This window comes from Podarcis vaucheri (assembly GCF_965113315.1).
Source record: "Podarcis vaucheri genome assembly, chromosome: 1".
Taxonomy (NCBI): domain Eukaryota; kingdom Metazoa; phylum Chordata; class Lepidosauria; order Squamata; family Lacertidae; genus Podarcis; species Podarcis vaucheri.
In genome coordinates this window covers 48,869,667-48,886,859 of record NC_138759.1, presented here as the reverse complement: position 1 = coordinate 48,886,859, position 17,193 = coordinate 48,869,667, and the positions used below count along the sequence as shown (strand labels likewise).

The following is a 17,193-nucleotide window of genomic DNA, read 5'->3' as shown; positions in this document are numbered from 1 at the left end:
GTAGGTATTGAGCAGTTCTGCCTTCTCTGTCACCCAATAGCACTTCTCCACACAAACCATTTGTTTGTTCAAGTTTATGGAGAGAAGGCAAGATTCAGGTTCATGATGAGAAGGCAAACCTGAGCAACTCCCAAGCTGGGGGCGACTGAAAGACTATATTTCCTGAAGCATAGCCATGATTGTCTGAGGCTGTAGAAACAATGAAGGGCCCCATGGCATGTTAAAGACTAACTCATTTATTCTGGCACAAACTTTTGTGGATTATAGTCCATTGCACTAGATCAATTAAGTGTTACCCCACATTGCAGTTCCAGGGGTGAGGTGGAGCATACATGGGGGACCACCAAGGCAGGCAACATGTGTTTATTTTTTTCTGCGTAGCAACAGAAAAGCATTCAAAATTATCATCACATATAGTCTAGCCACCCTGCTGTTCCCACTCTGAATGGACCTGTGGCTAAATCCAGCAGAGAACTCAGTATATTTCTGAGTAAGTCAAGGCAGAAAGCTCACAAGCATTATCTCTGAAGCAGTGGTGTAGTTAGATAATTTCAGAGTCTGGATTTAATAGTCTCAGAACTACTACTCCCCCCCCCCCGCCCACGCTTTGCATGGTAATGTATATTACACTAAGCACCTTTCTTCCCAACCCCGTCCTAATCACACACACACACACACAGAGAGAGAGAGAGAGAGAGAGAGAAGTAGCTCGCACTGTGTCCAGTGGAGTTTATTCCAAAGTAAAAGCAACTCTAATTATGCACAAGAAACCTCTAAGCTTTGCAGACAAAATTATATGGGGAATGAGAGACCAGAGAGAAATATGGCACACAAAGCAAGGAAGGTGGGTTTCTCCCTCGCATTCCACCCCATGCTTTGCAACTGCTGCACTGCTAGAGCAGAAAGCAACCCTGATAAAACTGTGCACAGTTTGTGGTTTTAAACTCACTTAACTCATCATATCATGATACCCCCCTAACTACAGGAATAATATATCAAACATTTCCCTACCACCACTTCAGGAACACAGCAGCACATAATCAGGAACAGGGGGAGCCTGCCTAGAGAAGATGTAACAGGGTGTTGTGGGGGGGGGGGGACCAGCAGGATGTAAGATAGGAGCTCACAAGCACTTCTTGCTATAAGGAGAGAGATTTCGCTTTCATGGTATCTGCTCAGCTTCACATGGTCACCTTGAGATCTCCCTTCCACCCCCCTCCCTCCCTCCCCCCCTCTCTCTCTCACACACAGAGGGAGGGGGAGATCTTCACCTATCTTCAAGAACACTTTGAACAATAAAATAAATGGCAACTGAACATTGGCTTACTTGGTTGGCCACGCATAAAACTTCTTTCTGATGCTTAATAGGCTGCCTTTAAACAGCGGGAATTAATCCTTTATACTTTTTTGTAACAGATCCAGAGACTTGATTTCTTCTTATCTATTCTAAGAGGTGAAGAACAGTTATCTTTAGTACTTCTAAAAAAGACTCTTGGGAATTTCACCCACGACTCAGGTTACACGGAAGCGTAATGCTGGAACAGTAATGAACGCTGCCTCTATATTGGAAAAATGATACATGATTATTTCCAGATTCTTGCTCTACATGTGTCTAGCGTCCAGATAATTGAGCTAGGCTGATTCACACATGCGTATATGCCACTTGATCCTCCATCACCTTAATATATGGTGAGTTGTACCTGAATACTGAACACTGCTGGAGTGATAAAAACGTATCTATTAGAGGGCTTTGATCTCCAACGGCTCTTTCCCTTTCCCCATCATTTAGTGTTGCAGCCATCAAGTGATGAGCATGCAGTTGTGCATGGGTTGTAAAGTTCCAGCATTTTCATATACTATAAGATAGGAATAGGGGGTCTGTGGCTTTCCAGCTATAGGCTATAGGTCTTAGCATCCCTTGCCCCCTGGCTATGCTGGCTGGGGGCTGATGAGTCCAATAATACACAGAGGGGCCATAGGTTCCCTGTCGCTCTTGGAAGACATGTGTATAAAACTCAGAGAAAGGTGTCCATGCCTTCCACATGTCACTGCTATATATAGCTTTAAAAAACCCTGTAGATTTTGTCCCATGGCTAGGCGATACTTTTGGGAGAGACACACCAAAAATTCAGTGCTTGAGAAGAACACACTTTTCCATATTCAGCAATATAATCAAGTATTTGCACCATCCTGTGGGTCCAAAGCACATGCTAGAAGATTCAGGTACAGGACAGAGATGGGACAAGGGAAATGAGTTGCAAGTCAAAGAAGACATGGGGCCCCCATGTATTGGTCTGCTGCTGGTGCAAGTTCCTTTCCGTGCATCTGTCTAGACAGGGAGATCTGTTCAACTTGAATACAGCTGTCTCAGGCTTTTCCAGGAGGGGTTTGCTGGACAAAAAGTGCTCTCTCTGCTTTGAAGAAGAAATAGTTCTGACAGCTCCTTCTCTCACTAAGCATTTCAAAATACTTCATGTCCCTGGACTCTCCCACTTGCTGTGCCCCTTGCACGTTATTGCTATTCCTTCCTTGCTGTGTGTCTCTCCCCTGGGGACGCTGTCAGTTGCAAAGAAGCTCAGGCTGCCTCAATGGCCTCTGATCCCTCTGCAGCGGCAGGCTGCTTACATTCGCACGATCGCCATGTACCTCTAAAACCAGAAACGGCGTTATCATGGGACATTCCAGTACCGAGTCTCCTTCTGGTGCTGTGCAGGCCCTGGTGTGGGAATCACTCCAGCCATGGTCATGGCCTCTCATACCATGGCTTGGTCACACATGGATATGCGGGTCATCCACAAGAAGCGTGTGGTGTGGTGCAGATCACTGTATGTTGGCCTACAGCAAGTCTGGCTACCACGTGGCTCCCCATATCTACTGCTTGAACTCTCAAGTTCCATCAGTGCCAGCCAGCATGGTCAATGCTCAGGGATGATGAGAGTTGAAGTCAAACAATATCTGGAGGGTCACAGGTAAGTCAGCCCTGGCATTCAGCTTCTCATAACCTGCCTTAGCATTACAGTCCAAACCATTTTCTTCCAGAACTGTAAAACACATTATCAAGGGCTGTTCACATTCCACGTGGTTTAAAAAAAAGCAAGGGTGCCCCCCTTCCCTTATTAGCTGATCATGCAATCTGGGTACACAGCAAATAGACCTGTAGGCTTTCCCCTCCTATTTTGTTGGTGGGGTGAGCTGCAGAAATAAAGTCTGTGCACACGCAAGGGGAGTACCCACCTCTGCTGGCTGGGAGTGTGTGAAGTGGCAGTAAAAAGAGGCATCCTGGGATCTCATAAAAGTTGAAGGCAGAAAACTGCACTGCAGATCCAAGGATGGAAGGTAAGACAAAAATACTGCATGCTCTAACTGTATCAGATGCAGCTATCTGTAGGGAGGCGGAATCTTTCAGAGAAAGATGGTGCCTAGGCTATTCTTCAATTTTTCACAGCTCAAAGGGCACTCTTCATGAAGGTGGATGAAAACTGGATCAGCCAAACATGTGTCGGAGAGGGTTTTTTGTTGCTGTCCCATCACTTTCCCCAGGAAAACCCACAATTTACTGCTGAATCACCGATCCGTAGAAAACCGGACAGACGTTTGCTCCAGAATTCAGCAGTAAACTGCAGGTTTTCCTGGGGAAAGTGGCAGATGAAAGAAGAAGCCTGTGCCTGGAAATCGCAGCACAAACAGAAGTGTGGGTGCGCTCTCAGTTACTTGCAGGTTGGGGAAAGAATAACTCTTATCTACTTTAGATTCGGGACGCGGGTGGAGCTGTGGGTTAAACCACAGAGCCTAGGACTTGCCAATCAGTAGGTTGGTGGTTCGAATCCCCACAACAGGGTGAGCTCCCGTTGCTGGGTCCCTGCTCCTGCCATCCTAGCAGTTCGAAAGCACGTCAAAGTGCAAGTAGATAAATAGGTACCGCTCCAGCGGGAAGGTAAACGGCATTTCCGTGCACTGCTCTGGTTCGCCAGAAGTGGCTTAGTCATGCTGGCCACATGACCCAGAAGCTGTACGCCGGCTCCCTCAGCCAATAAAGCGAGATGAGTGCCACAACCCCAGAGTCGGTCACGACTGGACCTAATGGTCAGGGGTCCCTTTACCTTTACTTTAGATTCCATACTTTTGCAGAGTTGCTCATTGGCAGAGAAACTTTCAACACCCACCTGCCCTCTCCACCACTGTTGAGATGGGGAGCTTGTGCAGTTTATTCAGAAGGACTGTGGAGGTAGGAAAAAGGACAGTAAGCCAAGTGGTTGTGTACCGAAGGAAAAAGGAGATCCCCCTAGTTTCTATTACAATTTTGAGCAACTGTGTCAGGGCAAACATAGGGCACTCACTGTATACCTCATCAGACCCATGCATTCCCCATTTATGACAATTCATAAAAATTGGATGGGGGAAAAAGAGCTAAATACTGTTGCCATGCGCTTCTGGGTCTGGTAGGGAGTGAACACTGAAATACAATCCTAAATGATATAGGGAAATACAGAGCCAGCAGATATAAGCTTTCCAGCATAGTTTTGTCAACCATGTTCTGACTTACCTCACACTCTGCTCTCCTGCCCTGATCCTAGTAGGCAGCTCTCTGTCAATCCATCAAGCAAGGCTATCCAGCGGCCCTCCAATAATGCCATTCAGTTCTGGCTTGCAGCAGCTATGCTGTCATCTGAGCCCCAGGAGGACATCCTAGCAAGGACCATGCCAAAAGTGCCAGACTGATAGTCTGCTAGCAGGCATGGCTAGATACACAGACACTATGTCTTGGGAGGAACTGAATTTTGTCCGTCAGGTGCTGTATGGGCTAAATCCCAGTTTCTTCAGGTCCCTAGGATATGATCCCTTCCAGGTCTGGTGGGGTGACGATTTAGTTTAGTGAAAGGTTGAGTAAAAGGCAAGGGGAGAGGCATGATAGAGGAATCTGAACTTATGTATATAGTGTGGAGAAAGCAGAGAGGGAGATTTTTCTCTCTATAACCTTGGGTCACTCCATCAAGCCAAATGGAAGGTTCAGAGCAGGGAAAAAAGGAAGTATCACCATCATATTATTCTTATTCTTATTTATACCCTTCCCATCTGGCTGGGTTGCCCCAAACTCTGCTCTCCAGAGATTTTGAGCTAGAATGGCCAATGCTGAAGTGATAAAAGGGCTCTAAATAATTGAGTGATTTAAAGGACACAAAGAACGTGTGATTTAAAGCTCCATATTTCAGGAAGTATGTCTTAAAAGAGGGGTATGCAGAACACGGATGCCCCTCCGAGTATTTCCACGTGGTCCACAAAGCTGCTTCTGTCACAATGCTGAAGCATCTGCCAGGATTCACACCAAAACACCTTCTGCTCATCCTAGCCAGGACCAAGAATGGGAGGGTTTTCGGATACCTTTGTACGCTTGATGAACTGTACTTATATAAAAAAAGGCCTTCATTCTCATTCTTGGTGGCTGCACTACTCTCCAATAGAAAACAAACTATAATTGCACTTTCTACAAATACAAGGAACAGAGATACATAAGTAGAGAACTTGGTTGTATGGTGGCATGTAAATGCGATTAATAAATATACAGTGGTACTTTGGGTTACAGAGGCTTCAGGTTACGGACGCTTCAGGTTACAGACTCCGCTAACCTAGAAATAGGACCTCGGGTTAAGAACTTTGCTTCAGGTTGAAAACAGAAATCGCGCGGCAGCGGGGCGGCAGCGTGAGGCCCCATTAGCTAAAGTGGTACCTAAGGTTAAGAACAGTTTCAGGTTAAGAACAGACCTCCAGAACGAATTAAGTTCTTAACCCGAGGTGCCACTGTAGTTGACTCACAACTTATGCGTGTTTCACATGTGTGATTTCAACTTTACAAAGTTGAAAGCTGGCCAACTGAAACACAAATTAAACACATGGGAGGTGGAGAGTTTAAAAGCTCTTTCTGTGCTGGGTTTTACTGGTGCATAAAAAACTTTAAGCTCTCGGACTTGCTTACCAGGCTTTGGGGGGCTCTTGCAAGATCTTGGACAGCCCCGCGAGATCTCGTGAGAGCTTCCCAGAGCCCAGTAAGCAAGCCCAAATGCTTAACAGAAGTCGCTGGTAAGTGCTGAGCTGTGCTTTTTACAGGCAATTTTCCGGATTTTAATGGGTTGCTTTGACTATCTGTGATTTTGGCTTTACGTGCTGTCCCTGCAACGTAACCCATGTGTAAGATGTGAGTCAACTGTAAATGATCAACAGAATCATGTGGTGCATTTAGTGCTTCTAGATTACCTCTTTACTGGGCACTTTTGCTGTTTGTTTGTGGGGAGCTTAGACATCACCATCTATTTATTTTTTTTTATTCACTGAGCACCCATTCTGATTTGTTTATGGGGAGGTTAGATGACGTTGTGTCAAGCAAATGTTATCCCATACTATTCGTGCATTTTCTCATTACTTTCCCTATTACAAAAGCTCAAATTTTGGGGGTCGTGAGTTTGTTGTGTAAGAGCTCCAAATCAAATTTAATTATGAAATGTGAATTTGCCAGTATGCGAATGAATGCTTTAGTTGAGATTCCTACATTGCAGGGGGTTGGGAGCACCTTACAACTCTATGCTTCTGTGATTTTATGATTCAATGAATCCCAAAGGAAAAAAATAGTGACAGTCTCCTTATTGCAGGAGGGAAACTACATGTTTGTTTGTTTGTATATAGTGTGTTTGTGTATGTATACAAACACACACACATATTATTCCTGCACAGAGAAAGCTAGCGTGCCTGGGGAACTTATTTTAGGATGCCATGCTAGTTCTCTATGTGGAGAAAATATTTATTTATTGGGAAAGAGATTTAAACAAAAGATTCCCCTCCAGATAGCACTACCCACTTGTTGAAGCAACGTGAGTAAGACGTAGCCGCATCACAGCAGCCAACACATAATAATAGGATTGGGCTCTGTGGCATTTCAGATGGCTTGGATAAATGGAACTGAACAATTTTTATTTATTTTTTATTTTTTAGATTTTCTTGTTTGTTATTAGTTATTAACATTTGACATGAATGTTTTTGTCAGGAGATATTTTGGCAGTTTTCCTCCCAACAGGAAGTGCAGACACAGCAGAGAGAGAGAGAGAGAGAGAGAGAGAGAGAGAGAGAGAGAATATAAATATAAACTCATGAGTTTCTGCTTTAACCATATTAGTTGTTCTTTTTTGAGAGCCAGTGTGGTGTAGTGGTTAAGAGCGGTAGTCACGTAATCTGGGGAACCGGGTTCGTGTCTCCGCTCCTCCACCTGCAGCTGCTGGGTGACCTTGGGCCAGTCACACTTCTGTGAAGTCTCTCAGCCCCACTCACCTCACAGAGTGTTTGTTGTGGGGGAGGAAGGGAAAGGAGAATGTTAGCCGCTTTGAGACTCCTGAAGGGGAGTGAAAGGCGGGATATCAAATCCAAACTCTTCTTCTTCTTCTTCTTCTTTTTTAACTTAAGAGGTTGACCATTGGTGGGAGGGCAGATACAGCAATAACATTTACACACACACACACACACACACACACAACAACAACAACACCATGTTGATAAGAGAGAGAAATCTAACCAGAAATACTCCAGCAACTATTTTGAAAGAAGCCTTTTGAAATGGTACGGTATGTGAATGAAGCTAAAGCTGTTTTAAGCCACACATCATGTGTGGAGTGCTGCTGTTTGTTTTTCCCCTGTGTGGAGCAATGACATGAGGGAAACATCCCAGATAGTTTTATTTGGTTACTTGAGGCACTGGGTGACCTTATCTATCAACCAATCTTTGCAATGTTCATTCCCTCCTCCCCACCAGCACTGAGTATCACAGCATATTGGCCTCCGGTACTTCTAGTGAGTCAGCAGCGCTGACATCCTTGGAATCATGGAAATGCTCCCAATACTCATGTGGAAGATCTAAATTTATGGCTTTTACGAGGCTGCAAGTTTGGAGAAGCTGCAAGTACAGCAGTTACAAAGAGAAAGAAGAAATAGGGGGGGGGGATTTATGACGATCCACATTCATATGTGCCCCTCATGTCATTGCAGAACACAGAGGAAAAAACCAAGCAGACAGAGGAGGATACAGCCACCACACACATATATATCTCGGCAATGGTCACTATCACATCATACATTTAACACGCTCTGCTAAGGGAAGTAGGAGCTGTAGCTCTGTACCCGACTGCAATTCCCAGAATTCTTTGGGTGAAGCCATGACTACTAAGGTGCTTTAGATGCAATGCAATAAATCACAAACCTGGGGCAAGGGATCGGGTACTCTTTTCCATACTAAAGCCCGAATTAATAAAAATGTTTTAAGCTGCTTAGGGTGTTGCTTAGGTGCAGCACAACCTCTGAAAAGGTCTTTTTCCAGGTCCCTGAAGATCTTAGGAGGAAAGGACAACTTTGTACTCCCTTAATATAGAAGCTACCATGGAAGAAGAGACTATCCAGTTCACAAGAACGGAGGGTCAAAAGCGAACCTGGTACCTCAGGTTAAGAACTTAATTTGTTCTGGAGGTCCATTCTTAACCTGAAACTGTTCTTAACCTGAGGTACCATGGAGGCCTCCCGCTGCCGCCGCACAATTTCTGTTCTCATCCTGAAGCAAAATTCTTAATCCGAGGTCTGTAACCTGCCTGAAGTGTCTGTAACCTGAAGCATCTGTAACCCGAGGTACCATTGTATGCTATTCTGTCAGGAGAGCTAGATCAGAATAAAGTGAAGCACTGTACACTACAAATTTACCTACAGATGCAATCCACCAGGAACTATAGCTGTACAATATCTCATGGATTGTGCCCTAAATCTAGAAACGAAGAGCTCTGTAGGGTTCAGTAACAACATTTTATCCAGACCTGTAAGCGCATCAGCTGTGGACAGGAAAGAGCATCTTTCAGCAGCACAAAGCTTAATCTGATCTTGTGACTCCTCATGGAAACTGCTGCTATGTTAATTCGTTACACACTTGTCCCGCTATGTGCTATAGATTCCATTAAACTGTGACATAATATTAAGTTAACACCGGGCAGCTAAAGGGATTTTTGAAAGGTCACTGGCAATAGAGGTTTGCCTGAGCAGATAGATGAGAAAGTGAAGATCATTAACCGAGGATCAATGATTTTGCCACACCTACTTTTAGGGATCAGGAGAAACACTGCTGGCAGCAGAAGCACCCAAATGTGCATATGAATTAGTTATTAAATGAATTTCATTTGCATTTTTATTCATGCTGTGACTTTATTCCGCCATGATTTCCTGACAGTTTGCTATAACCACGCTGCTTTCTTTCTCCAGCTTTGTAGGTTGTAGGAAATGTGGTGGGAGAGTTAAGAGGAATCATGGCACCTCCACATTGGCCAAAATACATACTTTCTTAGAAATCACACTAACTGGGAACCTGCACATTTTCTGCATCTGTGAATTAGAAATTCTGCATATGCCCTGATGGTGCACTGAAAAGAAAAGAGAATTTGGGAGTGGAAGGTACGAGGTCAAAAAAAAAAAAAAAAGCCTGCTGAAAAGCACCATGGTTAAATTATACAATGCTATAACTGGAAAACCCACATTTCTGCAACAAGGACATTGTCTCTAAATTCAAGAAATCATGCAAGTTTATTATTTGAATTGTGTAATTTTACCAGCAAACATGTTGGGTGCTTTAAGAGGAAGGTTAGCCCTGCAAGAAACATATTTGCATGGGAAACCTGGCTGGCTGATTAAACAATCTACGGCCTTTAAAATGTGATGGGCTATGTGTTCTTTTTTCTTTTTTGCTATTATGTTATGTATTTTATGCTTTTATTTTGTTTTGTTTTTCTGTTGTAAACTGCCCTGTGATCTTTGGATGAAGGGTAATATATAAATAATGTTGTTGTTGTTGTTGTTGTTATTAAGCCATGCTCTTCAGGTAAGGAGACATGACTTCCAAGGAGTTTGGATATCTCTTCTTCTGTGCGTGTTATGGAGCGAATGCCTACGGATGGCAGGGAGATCTGCTGCAGTCGTGAGCAGAGGATCCATGGTTCCCCTTCCTTCCCTCCTTCGTGGCTCGCTTTGCTTGCTTTGAAACAGCAAAGCGGGAGAAGAGCTGCTGACTGGGGAGAAGAGAGGGACAGAGAGCCTGTTACAAAGCACGGATCCACATGGATCCTCAGGATTTTTGCACTGGTCACCCCAAATTCACCATCAGATCACATGTCTGTGGCCACAGCATGAACCACAAAAATCATACATCCACTGTTTCGTTTAGAATAATTTTTTTCTTGTTTTCCTCCTCTAAAAACTATGTGCGTGTTATGGTCGGGTGCGTGTTATAGAGCGAAAAATACGGTAATAATTCTTTAGGGAGCCAAATAGAAACCTTGGCTCTTCCAGTGTGTTGCTGTGTACACATAATATATAAGCATAAAATCCAAAGAATCTTTGGTTGGTTCCATTAGAGGCGAAGTATGATTACTTCAAGAATGTAAAATGAAAAGCACATACCACATTCTGAGAACAGAGATAGGTAGGCATATATACATAGTCAAAGAAAATGACACAAAAGACTAGGATGAGATTCAGAGTGAAACTACATTCTGCTGGAAGAAATGAAGCTATATTTATTTCCCCTCTTCTCCCTCAAGAATGTTATGTACAATGTGTGCTAAGCCTCCCTGCAGGAAATAATATTTTGCATGAACTGCTTCAACATGCAGATATCTCAGGGAGTGATTTATGAAAAGTCTAAAATACCGCCACAAGGATTAGGAAAGTGAAAGAGTAGAAGAATAAACTATACTGTATAGTATCGTATATGGGAAATAGGCTGTTAAGACTGCAATCCTATGCACACTTACCTGAGAGTAAGCACTACTGAACTCAATGGGGCTTACTTCTGGGTAGAAGTGTGGAACTGAATGATAAGCATCCTTTTCTCTCCCCCCTCCCCCCGCTCCCCGAGAGATTAACATGGTGGCTGAGCTTAGCTGAAGGAGCAAAATGGTAAGGAAGTGTGTGAACCTCCTTTGGAGTTATTCTCAGTAGAACAGAAGAAATTTATGGATCCTGCCACTCTCTCTCTTCAGTCCATATTTTACTTCAAACATACTGTATTCTAAAACCAAGAGAAAGGGCAACATCAGCGGATCAGCACTGCTATTTGTGATTCAGAAGTACGTTTCCTCTGAAACTTAGGTTCCGTTCCATTCTGTGAAGGAAAATGTGAAACATTTACCTTGATTCGCATTCTTTACCAGTTCATCAGATGGGTTTTCCACCAGGCTTTCATCCTTACTATCCAGAAAATTTGTTGTTTAACAAGTTGTTAATTTGCTACAAACCCCCCCCCCCAAACCCCAGAAAGTTAGCAAGTGAAACGAGATAAATTCCAGCAAATGTAAAGGTTCCAGAAATTCACTATCTCTGATACAGACAGGTTCATACTAAGCACTGAAATATCAAACTGTGAAGCAAGTAAAATCAAGCCAATTTCCTCCCTCCAAGTACTCTCAGGTATGGTTTTTAGCCTGGCATGGGGCAATGGTCAAGGACTTTCCGGAGTCAAGGAACAGAAGGAAATCTTATTAACTGTAAGTATTTTCTGTTTTGCAATGGGTTTGGCCGAAGATTTGAGACCAGTCTGTGGGTGGTTTTTGATGCCCAACAACCTGCATGTCAAAAGATCATAGGAAGTACAGTGGTACCTCGGGTTAAGTACTTAATTCGTTCTGGAGGTCTGTTCTTAACCTGAAACTGTTCTTAACCTGAAGCACCACTTTAGCTAATGGGGCCTCCTGCTGCCGCCGTGCCGCCGGAGCACGATTTCTGTTCTTATCCTGAAGCAAAGTTCTTAACCTGAAGCACTATTTCTGGGCTAGCAGAGTCTGTAACCTGAAGCGTCTGTAACCTGAAGCGTTTGTAACCTGAGGTACCACTGCAGTAGCACCAGAGCTAAAGGCAAAAAACAGCTCCCCTTCCTTTTCCTTTTATAACATCCTAGAGTATCTGAGCTGCAAATAATCTCCTCTCTCACAGGTGGATCTTAACCCTTATCTCACACCAAAAGAGGTGGACCTTCCCAGCTCTCACTTGGGAGCTTCCCTTTCTTTTCCCAGCCTCCCAGCCTGGGAGATCTTCCCTTCCCTGCCTCTTACATGAAGTCTCCACCTTCTTGCAGGGAAAGAGTGCACACCTCCCTTTCAAGATTAAAAATGGGGAGTTCTGTGTGTGAGAAGTGGCTCCCCACCCCATCCCCTGATTTAACTGCATGGTGAACCATTGCAAGATCAGCTGCCGGTGGCTTAGGGCATCACTCCTTCCATCTTGAAAAAAAAAAAGAATCTCCTACAAAAGCCCGTACAAACCCTGCTGCCTGGAGTACCCGTTGCCACCTACCCCTCACCATTTATCCATGGCTGTGGTTAGGGCTTGCATTTAATCTCCTCTCTTACTCCCACCTTCCTCATTACTGTTGACAAGCACATCCCCATTAATGTTCACAAGCACATACGTTGAAGAAGCAGTGAAAAATGAAACATGAAGTTGTTTGTGGCATAACCCAGAAGCACACGGCTTTGTTTGTCTCCCCCGTGGGAGAGGCCATTTACCTTTCGATGCACCAGCCTCTCCACTGACAGTTTGACTGTACTCTTCCAACACATTGCATCCCCTCCGCAGTTCAAAGCTCGCCCTAAACATGTGAGGATCACTGGAGTTCTGTTACAAAGTCGATTCCCCCCTGGGGTTTGGACACGTGCAGCCAGCTTGTTCTACATCCCAGGTCTCATCAGCTAAGATCTGGAAAACATATCCACACGTGTGCCTTCCCCTTCAGTGAATCCTCACACGTTCCCTCATTGAGGCAAAACACAGTTTTCTCAAGCGAGCCACATGTCTCAGAGTTAAAAATATCCACCCTCTCGCTCAGTGTTCATTCTTAGTTTGAGACGGGGGATATCCGCAGTCCTGCAGGTCAGTCTCGTAGCTGGATTCAAGATTCCGGAAATATCTTCAAACAGGCACAACATCGAATAAATGCAACACTGTCAGGGAACAGAAACTATGAATGCTGCATGATTTAGAAAGGTCACCTCTCTCACGGCTTGAAGGGCAGAATTTCAAGAGGAGCACCTCAATATGAAGTATCCTTTGAGCAAAGAAGGAAGGGAGCCAAAACCATCATTTGCACTCCACCTTATGAAATGAGTGTTGTTTTGGTTAGCAATGCACATCTTAACAAAACCTCTTTAAAAAGTACACAGTGGTAGATGATAGACATATTTTGGAAGGAAGTTAACAAAGTGCTCCTCCCTAAATGTTTCATATATAGAGCAGTGGAAATAGCAGCCCAGCAAATGAAGTGCACGTTGTCTCAACATGAGGAGAATTCATGTATTTCTGCCTTCTGGGAAAATATCAGTTCAGACTACAGGCAGGGCACTGCATGGTGGAATGCTCTGCCAGCTAAAAATCTCCCTGCACACAGAAAAGTAACCTGTCAGGGAGAAAGGTTCAAACCTAGTCTTCCCCCGACTTCCTACTTTTCTACATGCAGGGAAAATTATTGCTGAAGACACCCCCCCCCCTGCAATCTGAAGTAAGCCCTTGAAATTACTCTGCATCTACACTCTATTGTCCACCTGCCTGGCCTAAGTCAGTATTTACTCTATGCACCCCCTGCCCTACATTAACATAATTTCAAAATGACAAACATGTGTGGCATATGCAGTGCTTTTTTTCTTAAAAAAATGTTTAGGGGTACTCTAATTTTCCTACTCATATTGAAATACTGCCCCTCAATGAGGCCAAATTAGACTCACAAAATGTTTAGGTGTATGCGTCCCCCCAGAAAAAAAGCACTGGGCATATATATGGAAGGGGACCTGGGTTACAAGTTGGTTCCAGCCCCTCCAAAATGAGGGTCATTGCTAATATACCCTCACAGTTCATGGAGAAAGAGGGTGGTACTTAAGCAGTACCCTCAACCCAAATACTTAGCAAGTGTGCATTATGCAAGTCAAAAGCTCAAAGTCTGAGACCACAACAAGAAGGAGGGTGCTACCACAGAGAAAGCCCTCTCCTGCACTGCCACCAACCCTGCCTCAGAAGGCAACCTCATACACAAGAGCAGCACAAGAGCTAATCTTAAAGGACAGGCAGATCTGCTTATGAGAAGATGGTCCTTCAGGTAGCTTGGTTCCAACCTGTCTAGGGCTTTAGGGCTGATAGCCAGTGTCTTGAATTGGTACCCAGAAACAGACTGGAAGCCAGTGCAGCTAGTGCAATAAGGGAGAGTGGTCTCATCTCACCCAACTGCTGCGGTTCTGCATTAATGAGCTGTTCAAGAGAGGAACTGGGTTTCATACACAAATAAATGGAGCTACTGTCAATTATTTGACCAAAGGTGTGCACATGAAGTCCTGTCTGCTGCATGCATATACATTGTTGGAGTGAAGTCCAATGGAGTACTGAGGAAAATGTTCTGTCGGTGCAATGAATTCTCCACTTGCAATGGAACATTCTCAACCTCTCCTCCCAAAGCAGCTTGCTAAATCTGTTCTAGGGGTTCACCCAACACTCTTGAGCAGATTTGGGGAGGCTGTGGGGTGCACTGCGGGGGGGGGGATCCTATTGCAGAAGTGGAAACCCTTGGGATGAGGGGACTTACCAGAACTGCCCTTGGACTAGGGTCAAGGAACACTACCTGAGTCTCTCTCAGTTACCCTTGCCATCAGACTAAGATGGTGTGATCAGATACTGGTTCCAGCAGTGAGAATCGTGGTTACAGCCACACATTTAAGCCAGTTCTGGAGGGCCCTTGGACAAGACTCCTTCCATGGGTCACACCCCCACCCCTCAGCTAGGCTCCCTCCTCACCACCATTATCACCAGCTGCTGTGGCTCCTCCTCCCCCCCATCATCATCATCATCACTGCAATCACATGCCTGCCTACCAGGCAGAGAGCCCAATGAGCAACAAGGCAGCAGCATCTACAGATCTTTCATCTTGCCCACCTCCACTGTTGTCTCGGCCTGAGTGAGAAGCAGGTGAGCAAAGAGGTTGCAATAGCAAAGAGGAGCAGCAGGTCCAGGGAGCTATTATCAATGGGTTCACTGCTGGTTTGTGGCCCCTTGGCGCTTTCCTGACCATGCAGACCCTCAGCACCAACTCTGCATACAAGAACAGGTCTCCATGAGAAGCAAGCACTGCTAGCTAATAGAGTCGCTTTCCTTCTTTGCCCTTTCTTTTTCTACAGCTCTACATGTGTTCCTCCCTCTCTCCCCCCCCCACCGCCGCCCAATAACTTGACGTACGCATGCGAATGACTCATCCATGCCTAAGCAAAAACGAGATCAGCATCAGTCACCGCCTGGGAAAAGAAAGAAAAGGAGGTTGAGAACTGAGTTGGGGTAGGGGTGGGAGAAGGCTTGGTTTTTTGTTTTTGAAATGTCTGTAGGGATTTCAAACAGCAAAGCCAGAAACTGAATATTATTAAGAAAGGGGGTGGGGGAGAGAAAGACCCCTGGAGTCATGCTACGCTTTCGCTTGACTTCTTGTAGCCCTTGGCTGGCACTGCCCAGAGTATCTAATTCCCAAAGACAGCTCTTTCCCTATGAATCATAACTTTGTCTCTGAACAGCACCAGGTAAACATTGTGCCTTCACACCCATGGAACTGCAGTGACACCTTTTCCCTTTCTTGGTAGGTCAGCAAAGAAACTTCAAGGGAAGTACGAAGAAAGAGATGGTGGGGAAGGGAACGCCATAGAAGGGTTTGCAAGAGCCCCTTTGTTGTTATTCCACAAAGCCATCTGGAAAGCACAGAAGAACGAAAAGCGGTGGCTTGTCCCACACTATTAATAACACAAGAAGAGACGTGGATCAGACCAAAAGCCCACCTGCTAGTTGAGCATTCTGCAAGGTGGGCATGAGAGCAACAGCACACTCTGAGAGTTTTCCGCCAGTAATAGGGATTCAGAAGCATCTATTCCTGAGGTACTGGAGATAGGATGGCTTTATTGTTTTTAGTTTATTGGGTTTCCTGCATTTTATTGTATTGTACAGCTTCTTGTGGAATCTGCAAATAAATAAATGAATAAGAAGCCTTTACCTCCATGGATTTCTCTCATCTTCTCAAGAATTTAAGGTCAGTGGCCACTGCTATGCTCTCCCAAGTAGATCTCTTGCCTTATCCCAACCACAGAACTGTGTAATCATGTTATTCTATTGAAAGGGATAAAAAAAATGAATGCACCAAAACATTCTGTTTAGAAATCCACGGCTCCTTCTTCAAGATAAGATGCAATTTCAGGAGATAGAACAATCTTCAAAGCAGGTCACCACAGATAAATGGGAAGATTCACCTGGTACCAGGTTTGGAACGAGGCAACTATTCTTTGGCGACAGCTGCTTTTGTAATGACAACAAAAAAGAAAAAGGGGGGGGGGGACCTGAAAGATGTGTTGGATAAAAAAAAGTGGGAGAGAAATAATGCCAAACTAAAACAAGTATATTAGCCTTTGTTGCTGGCACCAGAGACAATGGAGTGCTTCTCTGGGGGTGAAGTCAAACTGCTGCATTCAAAGCACCGAAGTGACCTCCTTGGGGTGCAGGCCTGGCCAGTCTGTATGGAGGAGCTGAGCTGCCTTTATTACAGACACCCCCCCCCTTGGCCTCGCTGGAGTGGTCCAAAGGAAAGCAGAGCAATACATTTGGCACCAGCTTTGCTGCAGGAGTTGCCGGAAGGAAGCATACATGACACCATCCAACTGTCTTAAGGACTCCACTCCGGATTTGTGTAGGACTTACTCTTTAGCCTTTTCTTCTCCCAAAGATATCCCACAAGGCAGTGGATGTTTAGGATCAGAGTTTTCCTTCTCTTAGATGTGCTACCTTCCCAGGTTGGCAAGACCCCTCTGCCCCTCACTTTCCTCTACAGCACGTGCAGAAACTGCCTTCTTGGCCATTAGACCCAGTATTGGGTCCACCAGAGCCTGTCGTCACATGCAAGGGAAGTCCCTAACACTCTGAGGGTCTGAGACCCATCAGCCACTGTCATCTGGTTTAGCTGGCCAGGTGAAGATGTTTCCCGAGGTGTGTTCACTGCTGCATGCTGACAGCTTCTAAGAGCCACAGGTGAGAGATGAGTACAGGGTGGGGACCAAAACCACCCCAGAAGAAGCATAATGTGAGCCCTCTAGAGATACTATCCCTTCCCTAACACCACATACC

General features: G+C 44.9%; 1 protein-coding gene across 5 annotated transcripts in view; it reads right to left on the bottom strand.

The window, feature by feature from the left end:
* The window catches only part of SLC8A3 (solute carrier family 8 member A3), a 161,737-nt gene that overhangs the window by 57,892 nt on the left and 86,652 nt on the right, over positions 1–17,193 (bottom strand). Inside the window, exon 1 of one of the 5 annotated variants that reach the window (XM_082224441.1) lies at positions 1,328–1,346. The exons of 3 other annotated variants lie outside the window; for them this stretch is intronic. The gene's annotated coding sequence lies outside the window, so the exon portion shown is untranslated. Of the gene's footprint in view, positions 1–1,327; positions 1,347–17,193 lie in introns of those variants that run through there. One more of the 5 variants, XM_082224442.1, reaches the window with a different exon arrangement.